The sequence below is a fragment of the Lontra canadensis genome, unplaced genomic scaffold (assembly GCF_010015895.1).
Source record: "Lontra canadensis isolate GAN:19392208 unplaced genomic scaffold, GSC_riverotter_1.0 scaffold1, whole genome shotgun sequence".
NCBI classification, from domain to species: domain Eukaryota; kingdom Metazoa; phylum Chordata; class Mammalia; order Carnivora; family Mustelidae; genus Lontra; species Lontra canadensis.
In genome coordinates this window covers 116316600-116327927 of record NW_022630995.1, presented here as the reverse complement: position 1 = coordinate 116327927, position 11328 = coordinate 116316600, and the positions used below count along the sequence as shown (strand labels likewise).

Here is an 11328-nt window from a genome sequence, read left to right as displayed (position 1 = left end):
AAAGGAAAAAGGGGGAGGGAACTGAGAGAGGGACATAAGCCTGCTCACCTGAGGAAGCACCATATGGCCTAAAATGTGACCCAATGAAAACAGTAAGGAAACAGGTGCTTAATGCTCTTTGGTGATGAACTGTAGATAACAGCATAATGCAAGGTCACATAGTATTTTCTACCTGTTCTCTCTTTCCCTGGATTCTCCCTCCTCCTGATGAATCCCACACCACTGTTGAGTGTTTTCATCTTACCGCGCTGTCCCAAAGTTTGGGTAGCTTTCCACTTCCGACGGGGAAAGAAATCCTGAGCTTCCAAGGCTTGTATTCAGACCTGTCCATGGGCTGCCCCTGCCCTTCTCCAACCTTATGACCCACCACTTCCCTAAGTGGACCCTTATTCCACCCAAACACATCATTTTCTGTACCTGCCATGAGCTTTCTTACCTCCTTGCTTCCTTGCCTTTTTAAAAGGCAAGTCTTTATTTTCTCCTCTCAGTTTTCTTAAATCTTCAGAGGTGGGAGGATTAAAGCGAAAGTTTGCCATGTGATTACGCTCACTGAAGAACCAATATAGACGATCACTTCAGGCTACATACCCAAATCATCATCACTTGCTGTAGCAGGGTTCTCCAGAGAAACAGAACCCATAACAGGGGTGTGTGCGTGTAGGTGGAAGGAGAGAGGGAGATTTAAGAAATCTCATCTCGCGCAGATGCAAATCCGAAGGGAGGGAGCAGACCATGGATATACGTGAAGGAGGAGTAGTCCGGGCAGAAGAAAGAGTAAAGCACCAACGTCTTGCCATGCAGTGGCAGGCTAGAGACCCAGGGAGGAAGTAAGGTTGCAGCACAAGACCCAAGGCAGTCTGGATGGAGGCAGAATTCCTTCCTTAGCGGATGTCAGTGTCTCTTTCTTAAGACTTTTCACTGACTGGATGAGGCCCCCCACATTATGGAGAGGAATCTGCTTCACTCAAAGTCTACTGATTTAAGCATTAATCCCATCTAAAAATACCTTCAACAGAGACATGGAGACATGATGTTGGACCAATATCTGGGTACTTTGGCCTAGTCCCACTGACACATAAAATGGACCATTGCACTCACCGATGCAAATGTTTATTCTGTCCAGGAACTGTTTTAAATGCTTTACATGTAGTAATTCACTTAATCTTAATAAGCCTATGAGGTAGGGTTACTATCATCATCCCCATTTTACAGATGAGGCACAGAGAGGTTAAGTAACTTACCTGAGATCATATAGCTTACAAATGACGGTGCTGGAACTTGAATCTTTGCAACATGGCTCCAAAGTTCATTAACAGCTATGTGATTTATCTCTCAAGAAAAAGAAAGTGAAAGCACAACTCATTGAGGCCTTATATGTTCTTCCCACTGGCCCCATAAACATCTTTGTTTCCCTGCCATAACATCTGTTAGATGCCAGTGTTTACAGAAAACTCAAGTATGTTCACGAAGCAGCCCTTTGATGTAGGTAACATTATCCCTATTTTACAGATGGAGTAAATTTTGAGGCACAGAAGGGTTAATGACTTGCCCTCAGCCACACAATATTGAGAGGAATAGCAGGGATTTAGACCCAGGACCCTCTGTCTTCAAAGCATATCCCCTTCCCACACTGTCTGTACATAGTTCATCGATGTGTTAAATATGTTCCTACTCACCTTTGTTTTGAAAACTTAAATTATTTTAACAAAAATTGGCTTTACCGATTGCTTAACAAAAATTAGTCTTCTGTTGGGCGCATGGATGGCTCAGTGGGTTAAAGCCTCTGCCTTCGGCTCAGGTCATGATCCCAGGGTCCTGGGATCGAGTCCCACATCGGGCTCTCTGCTCCGCGGGGAGCCTGCTTCCTCCTCTCTCTCTGCCTGCCTCTCTGCCTACTTGTGATCTTTGTCTGTCAAATGAATAAATAAAATCTTTAAAAAAAAAAAAAGTCTTCTGTTTTAATGTGTTCCACAAGTGAAATACACCGTACCTATGAGCATAAATTTCTGACTAATAAATTTCTGACTAAACTTCATGCACCAGGAAAGAACAGAGATTACAGATAAAGTAAACGGAGAGAAAAGGCAGGGGAGGGTGAAGAGCATTTTCTGTTTCACCAGGTAGAGATTATACAGTATCATCTGCTGGGGGCCTTCCATGTTTAGAAAAAGGACAAGCGGAGAACACAGCACTCTGTGGCACTGAAAGGGGAGAAAATGAGCAGTTAAAGTAGAATACAAATTGAACCTGAGGGGTGAGTTTGCTTAAGACTAGCCAGCTGGCAAGAGCTCTCATTGGGAAGGAAAGCATAAAACAGAAACCATCCGTTTTGCAATGTTGGCTCGCTCTGCTGGATTTTTAGCTGAATTTACTTTCCGTCTGTTTTTCAGTGACTGATATAGAAAGTTTTATTCCAGAAGAAGGCTTGATTTCCTAACTGGGCCCAAGAGCAGGCGGAGCCGCCCACAGGTTTACTATAGATAAGGATCATAGTAGAAGAGTGCAGCCAGCCAGGACCTTTCACCTCTTCCTTCTTACCTCATTGACTAAACAGGGAGCTCGGGAGAGAGAAGGACCAGAAGTCTTTTTGCCCGACCAGCAGTCAATGTGTCAAAGAATTTTGGAGCTGGGAGGTACCTTTGGTTTTATTTCCTCCTCTTCCTCTCCCCTTCATTTTTCAGAGAATTCAGTGCAAACTCTGAGAGGCGATAGATTTTGCCCAAAACTGCAGAGCTGACAACTACAGACTGGGAGTAACTATAGGCCAAACTTCTAGCATCCCAGTCAAGTGCTGAGTGCATCTCTTCACACCATGTGCAATCATAACTCCTAAGAACAGGCAACAAAGCCAGAGATCTATCAAGGATATGCCAAATGGTAGAAAGGTTGTGCAAAACTAACGTGTTTCTTTACAATACCTGTAGGAAAGACACCAAGACTGTAAGCAGGATTGGCTCTAAAAAATATTGTGAAGTAATTAAAGTATGAATTCAGTGGCCTCATACTCGGCTTGTCTGAGAGGCTATGTATTACAATAGTGGAGAACAAGACTCTGAAGATAGCCAGCTTGTTTCAGTTCTGGCTCTCAATTTATGAGCTGTGACCTTGGGCCAGTTTCTTAACCTCCCTACGCTGAGTTTCCTTGCATGAAGAAGGAGATGGTAGTATTTCTCAAATCATAGTTTTAAGGAGGATTCCATAAACTAACATGTGGGAAGTATGTAGAGTCATTCCTGGCTTTAGACAGCCTAGTAAATGCGAGGAATTTTGACTAATCGCTGCCATCGCCTGTAACACCCTACCTTGCTCTAGGCTTGCTGGTCTCTGGCAATGTCCCAGCTCACAAAATTTCTCTGTTCTTCCTCCTCTTTTCTATTGCAGCTCTCTCCTTTTAGTTGTTCAGTAAATGGCTGTTCACTCATTCAAATAATACATATTTAGCGCATCTCCTGATGTACCAGAAACTGTTCTGAGAACTGAAGATTACAGCGGTGAACTCAACAGACAAAATTTCTGTCCTTGGGGAACATACTAGAGAAAAGAAGATAGAACAACAGAGATAAATATATTCTTTACTTTCTGTAACAATGAATGGTCTGTAGAAAAAGAACAATGAATAATGGGATAGAGCAGGGAAAATGTGCTATTTGAGGTGAGAAAGCCAGGGAACACTTTTTAGAGTCAGGGGCACTCAGGGGGAGAGACCGTAATAGAAGGGAGGGAACCGACCACACATATCTTTGAAGAAAAAGTACTCCAGGCAAAGGAAAGGACAGGACAAGTACAAAGGCTCTGTAGCCAAGTGGCAAGGAAGCCAACAAGATAGGAGCATGGCTAGTGAGTAAAATTAAGCAGAAAGGCGGCTGGAGAAATACTGGAATCTGTAAGGCATTGTACACTAAGATTAGAAATTTGGATGTTACTCTCATAGTTAAGAAGACCCAGGGAAAGAGAACAGATGAGTGTCAGGAACGGATTTATGATTGAAAGGGATCACTCGTGTTGTTATGCAGAGAATAAACTGCGGGGGGCCAAGAGGAGCAACAAAGGGACAAGCTAGAAAATTCTCCAGGTGGAGTTGAAGAAGAATCAAGGGTTTTGGGGCGCCTGGGTGGCTCAGTGGGTTAAAGCCGCTGCCTTCAGCTCAGGTCATGATCCCAGGGTCCTGGGATCGAGCCCCGCGTCGGGCTCTCTGCACAGCGGGGAACCTGCTTCCCTTCCTCTCTCTGCCTGACTCTCTGCCTTCTTGTGATCTATGTCTGTCAAATAAATAAATCTTTAAAAAAAAAAAAAGAATCAAGGGTTTTACTTGGGGGAGTTAAATTTCTGATGCCTAGTCGACATATAATGAAGATTTTGCGTAGGCACTTAAATACATTCATCTCTTCTTCTAGGGAGACATGATTTTTGGAGTCATCAGTGTGTGCATAGAACTTAAACCCACCAGGACAAGACCACCTAAGAAGTAAGGAGAAGAGAGGAGGCGGGAGGCCAAGGTACTGAGATTTTGCAGGATGTAGAAGTTGGGAAAAAGAAGATGATTGAGCAAAGAGACAAGGAGTAGCATTGAGGTGGGAAGAAAAACAACAGAAAGTGAGAGAAGGGCAGTATAGATTTCAAGAAGAAAGGTGTCAGCAGCTGTTTCAAGTGGAGCTAAAGATTAGGTGAGCTGAGGCCTTTGGTATGCAACAATAGGTAAATAATACATATGTCTAAGCCCAAAGTCAAGAAACTAGAGTATACTCGGCATCAGACAAGTGTGTATTACCCGAATTTCAATTCCTTAAACTGTAGGTTGCTCTTTAGTTACTAGCGGCTTCTGACATTTTAAATCTGTTTCCTAGTTCCCAACCAGTTCTATCTTTGTGATAACTTATCTCCAGTTCTTCCCTTCCTATACTCACATGTGGTTGCCCTACCAAGGGTGCCCTATCAAGGGTAGAGTCTATTTTTGCACACCCTTGAATCTGGGCTGGGCCTGTGACTGCTGTTAACCACCAAAATACAGGGAAGCAACATTGTCTCGATTCCTAGCCTTTTAGAGAACGGGCAGTTTGCATGTCCTGCCTCCTGGAAGCCTGCCATCATGTAAGGTACATCTACGGGGAGAAAACAAGTTTTCAACATTTCTTATTGCAAATAGCTAATCACTTATATGTTTTATAAAGTTCCATTCTGCAGTTTCCATTTTTTTAAGATGGTAGGTACAAGGTTTTGTTTATTCTTCCGTCAGCTGATGGACATCTAGGTTAGGACATTTGGGGCTATTACGAAGAATGCTGCTATGAACATTCATGTACAAGTTTTTGTGTGGATTCGTGTTTTTGTTATTTTGAGTATATATCTGCAAGTCAAAGCGCTGGCCGTATGGTAGCAGCTACACATCTTTGAATCACTTTTCCTGAAAGAATTTTTTTTTTTTTAAAGTCTGAATCCGTGACACAAAATTTATAGGGCCAGACTTCGTGGAAAATACAAGTCATCTCTTCAAAATACAGCATGTTGGAGCAATTACAAATACACTAGTACATCGTTGAAAAACTTATCAGTAAAACCTATCATAGAAAGCATAAAATAAAACAGAAAGGAAGCTAGGAATAGAAAATGTGTTGGGTTAATGGAGACGATGTTATATGCGTATGCCTGGCTCCTCCCCCGAACATCGTCCACTCTCCCCAGGTTATCTCGGCTCTGTTACTCTGGCCTCTACTGGAGACAGCTCAGGGGACCACTCTCTCCTGTCCTGCAGGTCTCTGGTTACTCCTCAGTACATTAGGGGAGTCTCCCCTAACTACCTACCTAAAATAACTCTCCCTCTCCTCTACCCGTTCACATTTTCAGAGCACAGACCCACACATTGGATGTTTACCCATTCATTCATTTAGTTATATCTGCCATTCCCCAGACCTCCCTGGAAGGTGGATTTTTGTTGAAGTTGTAATATCCCCCCAGGCACCTGAATGGCTCAGTAGGTTAAGTGTTTGCCTTCTGCTCAGGTCCTGGTCCCAGTGTCCTGGGTTCAAACCCTGCATTGGGCTCCCTGCGCAGTGGAGAGCCTGCTTCTGTTTCTCCCTCTGCTGTTCCCTCTGCTTGTGCTCTCTCACTTTCTTTGTGTCAAATAAATAAAGTCTTTTAATAAATAAATAAATAAATTGAATATCCCCAACACTTAAAGCAGAGCAGTATAAATCTGTCAAATGAATGAATAAATGAATGAATGGATGAATGAATGAATGAAGAATCCTCCATTTCCTGGCAAAGCCTTTGCTGCATTGAGCACTGCCCTAGGGGAAATTACATCAAGCAAATACCATGCGTGCAAAGTTGGCCGCCATAAGAAAATCCCAGGGAACCTAAGTGGGTCCACTGCCAGTCATGCAAGCAGAAAAGGAAATAGAACTAAAAATTACCTAAATACTTCTGTTCTCACTTTGTGGCATGGTTCCTGCTGCTTTCCCCTTCATCTGTCTCGGTCCTTTATACCTCTCAGCATTCGCTCTTCTTGACTCTGTTTCACACATTGTGTGGCACAGAACAGTGGGGCTGATGTAAAAATCCCAAATCTGAAGACTTAATGGTTGATGTGGAAAGAGCTCAGCCTGATTAGCTCTAAGGGAGTGCTTTCAAAAATTCTACATTTTTAGGGCAGGTAGCTACAGGCTTTCCCCTCCAGGTTTTCTTCCACATCTTTTACTTCTGCCACATCTTTTACTTCTGTTCTTACCTCCTCAGTTCAGTTATATCAAGCAAATGTTTGTGGAGCCACCTGTGCCAGACACTTGCTAGACCTTGGAGACCCTTCTGCTTCTAGTATTTCACAGTTTTAGCAGCCACCATTCCACTCATTTATGTCATAACCGTAAGCTTCTTGAAGTTTCTCCACTCTGAGAATAGCTTGCACATAGATGGTTGTTGTTAATGTGGGAAATGAATTAAATTGAATTGATAATCAACCTGGAATCTGTTTTCTTTCTTCATTCCTCTTCAAGGCAATCTATGTCTGTGATACTCTAAGAGATACATATTTGGTCTTTGTCCCCAGTTCCTGAAACAGAGCTCCTAAATCCATTAGAATTTCCTGAGTAATAGGAGTCACCTCTTGTCTGATGAAATGACTTTTGGTGGGCCCCTCCATAGCTTCAGGCCAAGACTTGATTTGAGGGTTAGAACTTTCAGTCACACTTCCAACCTCCAAGGAGGGGAGAGAGCCTGGGGACTGAGGTAATCATCTATGGACAATGATCTCATCAGTCATGCCTAGATAACAAAGCCTCCATAAAACCCAGAAAGTTGGAGTTTGGAGAATTTTCGGGCTGTTGAACACATGGAGATCAGAAGGAGTGGTATGCTCCAAAGTGGACTGGAAGCTCCATGCCCTTTCTACAACACCTTGCCCTATGGATCTCTTCCAGCTGACTGTTTTAGAGTTATATCCACTTATAATAAACCAGTAACCTAGTAAGTTAAATGTTTCCCTGAGTTCTGTGAGATGCTTTAGTAAATGAACTGAGCCTGAGGAAGGGGTCGTTAGAACCTCCCACCTAGGGGCTCCTGGGTGGCTCAGTTGGTTAAGTGTCCAACTCTTGATTTCAGCTCAGGTCATGAGCTCAGGGTTGTGAGATTGAGTCCTATGTGGGGCTCCATACTGAGTGCAGAGTCTGCTTGAGATTCTCTCTCTCCCGCTCCCATTGTCCCTACACTACTCTCTCTCTCTCTCAAATAAATAAATGAAATCTTAAAAAAAAAGAACCTGCCATCTCTAGCTGATTGGTCAGAAGTACAGGTGAAAAGCTAAAGTGAGGGCAGACTTGTGGGACTGAGTCCTTAACCTGTGGGGTCTGTGCTAACTTTGGGTGGTTCATGTTGGAACTGAAATGAATTATAGGATACCTACTTGTGTCCAGAGAGTTGGAGAATTCACTGGTATGGAGGGGAGCCCACGTATTTGGTGACAGAAGTATTGTGAGAAAAAAATCACAGAAATGTGGGTAGTGTTGGCAGCTGTTACATTTTTTACATCACAGCTAAGCTGGAAGGCAATTAGCCCGAGAAAATACTTTGAATCAGAAATTTAATAAGAAACTTGTATTCAAAATATATAAAGAACTCTTGCAACTCAGTAATAATTTAAAAAACCAATTGTAGGGATGCCTGGGTGGCTCAGTGGGTTAAAGCCTCTGCCTTTGGCTCGGGTCATGATCTCAGGGTCCTGGGATCGAGCCCCACATCGGGCTCTCTTTTCAGCAGGGAGCCTGCTTCCCTTCCTCTCTCTCTGCCTGCCTCTCTGCCTACTTGTGATTTCTGTCAAATAAATAAATAAAATCTTTAAAAAAAATAAAAATAAAAAAAAAACAATTATAAATGGGCAAAAGGTCTGAATAGACATTCCTCCAAAGAAGATATACAGGTAACCCATGAAAATTGCATCATGAAAAGATGCTCAACAGCATTAGTCATTAGGAAAATTCAAATCAGGGCACCTGGGTGGCACAGTCCGTTAAGCATCTGACTCTTGGTTTCAGCTTAGGTTGTGATTTCAGTGTTGTGAGATTGAGTCACGTATTGGGCTCAGCACCCAGTATGGATCTCTCTCCCTCTCTCTCTACTCCTCCCCAACCCCCCTTCTCTCTCAAATAAATAAATAAATCTTTAAAAGGGGAGGAGTTCAAATCAAAACCACCAGAAGATACCATTTCACACCTACTAGGATGGCTGTAATAAACAAAATGGACAATAACAAGTGAAACAAGGTTGTGGAGAAATTGGAACCTTAGTACATTGCTGGTGAGAATGTAAAATTGTACAGTCACCGTGGAAAACAGTTTGGCAGTCACTCAAATTATTAAACGTGGAGTTACCCTTCTTAGCAGTTCTTAGGTATATACCCAAGAGAAATTAAAACATACCCACACAAAAGCATGTATATGAATGTACATAGTAACATTCTTTATAACTATCGAAAGGTGAAAACAACCCCAAATCCATCAACTGATGAATGGATACAGAAAATGTGGTACGTCCGTACAATGGAGTATTATTAAGCAATAGAAAGGAATGAAGTACACATATGTGCTCCTACATGGATGAACCTTGAAAACATAAGGCTACGTGAAAGAAGCCAGTCTCAAAAGACCGCGTATTGTGTGGTTCCATTTATAGGAATATCCAGAAAAGGCAAATCTACAGAGATTTGTAGATTCATGGCTGTGGTGTATGGGAGTTTGGGGGACGATGGAGAATAAATGCTAATGAGCATAGGGTTTCTTTCTGAGGTGATAGAAATATTCTAAAACAGTGGATACCTGAGTGGCTCAGTCAGTTATGTGTCCAACTTTTGATTTCGGCTCAGGTCATGATTTCAGGGTCACAAGCTCAAGCCCTGCCTCAGGCTCCATGCTCAGCAGGAAATCTGCTTAAGATTCTCTCTCTCTCTCCTTCTGCCCCTCTTCCCGTGTCTCTCTCCCTAAAAAAAAAAAAAAAAAAAAAAAAAAGAGTTACAGGTAACTGCTGATACATTTCTTTTTTTTTTCCTAAAGTTTTTTTTTGTTTGTTTAAGATTTTATTCATTTATTTGACAGAGAGAGAACACAAGTAGGCAGAGCGGCAGGCAGAGAGAGGGGGGAAGCAGGCTCCCTGCTGAGCAGAGAGCCCGATGTGGGACTCGATCCCACAACCCTGGGATCATGACCTGAGCTGAAGACAGAGGCTTAACAACTGAGCCACCCAGGAGCCCCTGATACATTTCTTAATAAACATTTGCTGTACATATTTTTATTTATTTTATTTTTTATTTTTATGGTTTATTATTATTTTTTAACAAAGAAGTTGAATGTTTTGTTATTAAACTATCTTCATGCAAGGCCGTTGCTTGTTGTGTGAAAAAAGCACCAGCAAGTACAGTATATTGAAAAATTAAGGTAATGTTGTTCTATATCTGATGCTTTACAGCTAACAAACCTTTCTCTACTGCCAGTTGTTTCCAGTGGAAAGATTAATATTTCAAGCCCTACCCAGGGATTGACGTAAGCACGTTACAATACTCCCTAAGGCTTAGGGTAATGATGTTATCCTTGAATTACACAATTTTTATGGCTAGTTTTTTTTTTTTTTAAGATTTTATTTATTTGACAGAGAGAGACACAGAGAGGGAACAAAAGCAGGGGGAGGGGCAGAAGGAGAAGCAAGCTTCCTGCCCAGCAGGGAGCCCAATGTGGGCCTTGATACCAGGACCCTGAGATCAGGATCTGAGCCAAAGGCAGACGCTTAAAAACTGAGCCACCTGGGCACCCTTATGGGTAGTTTTTAACAGCAGATCATTTCAGGATTCTGAACATCAGAACTGGAACATACCAATCAGAGGGCGTTGCAAAACAGATGCATATTATGTTTTTCTGCAATCATTATAAAGTTAAGGGGTATTTTCTTCCATTAACATTGTTGCAAGTAGTTTTTTCCCACTGGTATTGCTAATGGTTGCTATTTTAAATCCTCTGTGTACCACTAATTTAAGACCACTGTGCTAGACTAAGTTGTTTATTTAGGGGTTCCGTTTTCACGCCTCAGTAGGTTTCATATATTTTTCATTTGCTTCTTCACTCATTAATTCATCCAATTCTGATGGATTACGGAGAGCTATCTTGATCAGCCAACCATCTTCATAACAAGATTGCTGGCAAGTCCTGGCTTTTCTGCAAGAGCGTCATTAATTTTGGTGACTTCTCCTGGTAGAGGACAATAGGGTTCATGAGCACTTCCACGCTTTCCAAAGCAACAGCCTCATCTCTTTGTTCAGTTTTGTCCCAATTTCAGGCAGACTACAGTAAACAACATCTCCCAAAAGTTCTTGTGCAAAATTGCCGATTCCCACTGTTCCAATACCATTTTTGGTTGTTACCCATTCATGTTTGTCTGTGAATTTATGCTTAGAGAGCAGTGCAGAGCTGATGTGCGGGGGGCCAATGGGCGCCCACCCTCAGCCCCCAGGGCCAAGGCAGGTGGTGGTGGTGGGGTGACGTGCAGGCTGCATGCCCCAGCCAGAATGCTCCACACTGCTTGCATCGCCATATTCACAGAGATGCCTGTTTATTTTATTTTTTATTTTATTTAATTTTTTCAGAGGAGGCAAGGGGCAGAGGGAGAGGAAGAGAATCCCAAGTAGGCTCCACACCCAATGCGGAGCCCAGCTCGGGGCTCAATCTCACAACCCCGAGATCATAACCTGAGCTGAAATCAAGAGTCCAAAGCTTAACTGACAGAGCAACCCAGGCACCCTGCTATACACTTTTTTTGTTTTTGATGTTCTAAAATTGATTTTGGTAATGGTTGCAC

General features: G+C 42.5%; 1 pseudogene; it reads right to left on the bottom strand.

The window, feature by feature from the left end:
- Nucleotides 1-10552: 10552 nt before the first annotated feature.
- LOC116868360 lies at nucleotides 10553-11064 on the bottom strand (annotated as a pseudogene).
- Nucleotides 11065-11328: the final 264 nt, after the last annotated feature.